Raw genomic sequence first — 2808 nt, 5'->3', positions numbered from 1 at the left:
ACAAATCTGTTGGAAAAAGAGCAGGTCTGGGTCAGAAAGTTGTATTATTGAATTAGCAGTTTTAGGATACAGCATTTATGGGGCAAGATATGACTATGGAAGTATGTTGTTGTCGTGAAGAGAAAAAAAAAACCCACAGAAAATGTGGTCAATGAATTGACCAGTGAAAGATAGTGATCTACTTCCATATAGATTATAAAAACATTCAAGATTATGGAGCTCCTTTGGTTCAAAGAAATGGGTCAGTTAGCCTCACTCTTGAATTCTTTAATGCTTCAGACATAACTCTGTATGAGGTAGGGGACCCCAAGCATCAGGAGTTTGAAAAACATTGATGTAAGTTAGTGAGTGGTCTCTTTAAAAAAAATTAAATTAGCTCTCATTTTTCTGTAGTGTCAAAGCAGACAACTGTAAAATGGAGAGAGTATCATTTAGGGAAGGTAGTTTCTGAAATGAGACCATTCGTCAAAACACACTTATATAAACACAATGAAAACTAGTTTGTATACTTTCATTGTTGAACCAATACTTCAGCATCAAAATGGTTGTGCCTGCCCAGCAGCTCTATTGCTATTTCACCCGAAGCTAAAGTGGTGTGAGTAGAAGACCATTATTCTTTACCCCCAGTAATAATCCTGTATCAGCCCAAGGGAAAGGGAAATGCGCTTGTACCTATAATGCTCATCCTTACACACATACTAAAAGTAGGAAAAAATTCTAGAAAGCTTTTATCCACAGAAAAAGGCATGGAGGGTTAAATTTTACACAATTTGTTTCTAGGGACACTTACATCCTTATTTTTAAGGAAGCAAAGCAGTATAGAGAAAAGAATACAACAGCACAAATAGAAACAAGACAAATAACCACTTCTGAATTGCTAGCAGAGGGTGAGGAGAGGTTAAGTACCAAACAGTTTTCAAAAAAGATTCATAGAACTAATTCAGCTTGTTCTACTTTGGCAGGAGAAAATTCAGGTCCTTGTAACCACTCCGATACTTTGGGAGAAGAGTGAGTCCTCTTGCCCTGCAGAAAGTAGGTCACACATATGCCAGATAGTGTGGGATTATTTAAGGGATCATTATTTTCTTCATGAGTTTCCCCTTAGACCTTTGTTCTCTACCTTTTCCTTATTCATGTCCACGGTTTGGTCATTCCACTGCTCATTAGCATCTAAATTAAAGAGTTGGAACTTAGGTTAAGTTGAGATTTGTTAGATGCTCTTAGAGGGGGATAGAGGTGGGAGAGTAGCGGCAGGTTCAGGAATAAGGTTCATCTACACCAATTATTTTCTTCCTGCCCTACATTTCCTTCTTGGAGGTACTCTCCATTCTCTCTTCTAAGGCATCATGCTCTATGCTCCCACTGAATGGGCACTGGTCCATGTAACCTAGTACCCTAACCTTAAATGATGGGAGTGGTAGAACAGTCAACTCAAGATTAGCCATTTTTCTTGAGGTTGGGATGCAAGAGATTGCCTCTAGTCTAGATTGGGACTTCCAGTTCACACCTAAACAGAGCCAATATTTAGACACAGAAGAATTGAAACAGGCCCATGGTGAGGAGCAGCTAAGAGTCCTAAGGAAGAATCAGCACAATTAACTTTCCAATTCCTGGTTCTTGTAGCTCACAGTGTCTGCCACCAATTCCTGACCCTGAGTTTGCAGTCTGACTCCAGAATGTTTCAACACACACAGACACACACACACCCCTCCTAACTTCTCTCTTTACTTTTAAATTGAGGTCTGTTCCTTATATCTAAGGAACACTTGGTATCCTAAAATTCATTACTGGAGTACTAAAATAACTTGAGGCACAAGCAGAATTAACATTTTTTAAAAAGTAAATTATTGCTTATATAAGGAAATGACATTGTATTGTATGTAAATTAAAAGGTCACTAACTGCAGGGATCGGGTCATTAACTGGCAGTTGAACATACCTCTCACAATTCGGGACCACTGGCTCTTAACCACTGCCTGCTTGCCTGCCTGATCACCCTTAACCACTCAGCCTGCCTCCCTGATTGCCCCTAACCCCTCTGCCTGCCTCCCTGATTGCCCCTAACCACTCACCTGCCTGCCAGATTGCCCCTAACCACCTCTGCCTTGGCCCCCACACCCAGGACCCCGGGACCCAGGCTTCCCTCCCTCTGGCTGGCCGCAGGCACCTGGGACCTGGGCTTCCCTCAACTGGCTGGCCACAGGCACCCGGGATTCCGGACGGAACCGCCAATGTGTGTGTGTGTGTGTGTGTGTGTGTGTGTGTGTGTGAGAGAGAGAGAGAGAGAGAGAGAGAGAGAGAGAGAGAAATATTTTAAAGGTGTAAAAAACTGACAGGCCTATGAGGAATGAATTGGGGGAAAATGTCTGAGTAATTGATTAATAAAGTTGGTAGACTTACAGCACAAGGTATCTTTAGCTTTGAGTCCATAATCAGCTGCGTGTTTCACTTTGGGGAAAATTACTTTATGGAAAGATATAAAACTGGAAATACATAAAATAGATACACAATCGAAGAAGTAAAACAAGTCTATCAAATGCAGGAGAGGAGGCATTTTTACCTTCCAGAGTAAGACCTGGATCCCAGGGGCACCCATGTTCTTGCCTCGACACAAACAGAGTCATCACTCTGTCCTTGAACAAACAGAGAAAATCTCTGATCCTTGACTCTATATGGTAAATTATTCTAATTTAAAAAAAGGAATGTTACCTGGAACTACTAGCACTATAGTATGCTCATCTGTCTAATTGCAACATTCTTCTCTAATGCCTCGCTGCTAACTACCAAGACCCACAAATTCCTCCATCAC

The sequence above is a fragment of the Myotis davidii genome, unplaced genomic scaffold (assembly GCF_000327345.1).
Source record: "Myotis davidii unplaced genomic scaffold, ASM32734v1 scaffold187, whole genome shotgun sequence".
Classification (NCBI taxonomy): Eukaryota; Metazoa; Chordata; class Mammalia; order Chiroptera; family Vespertilionidae; genus Myotis; species Myotis davidii.
Note: the sequence above shows the minus strand (reverse complement) of the source record.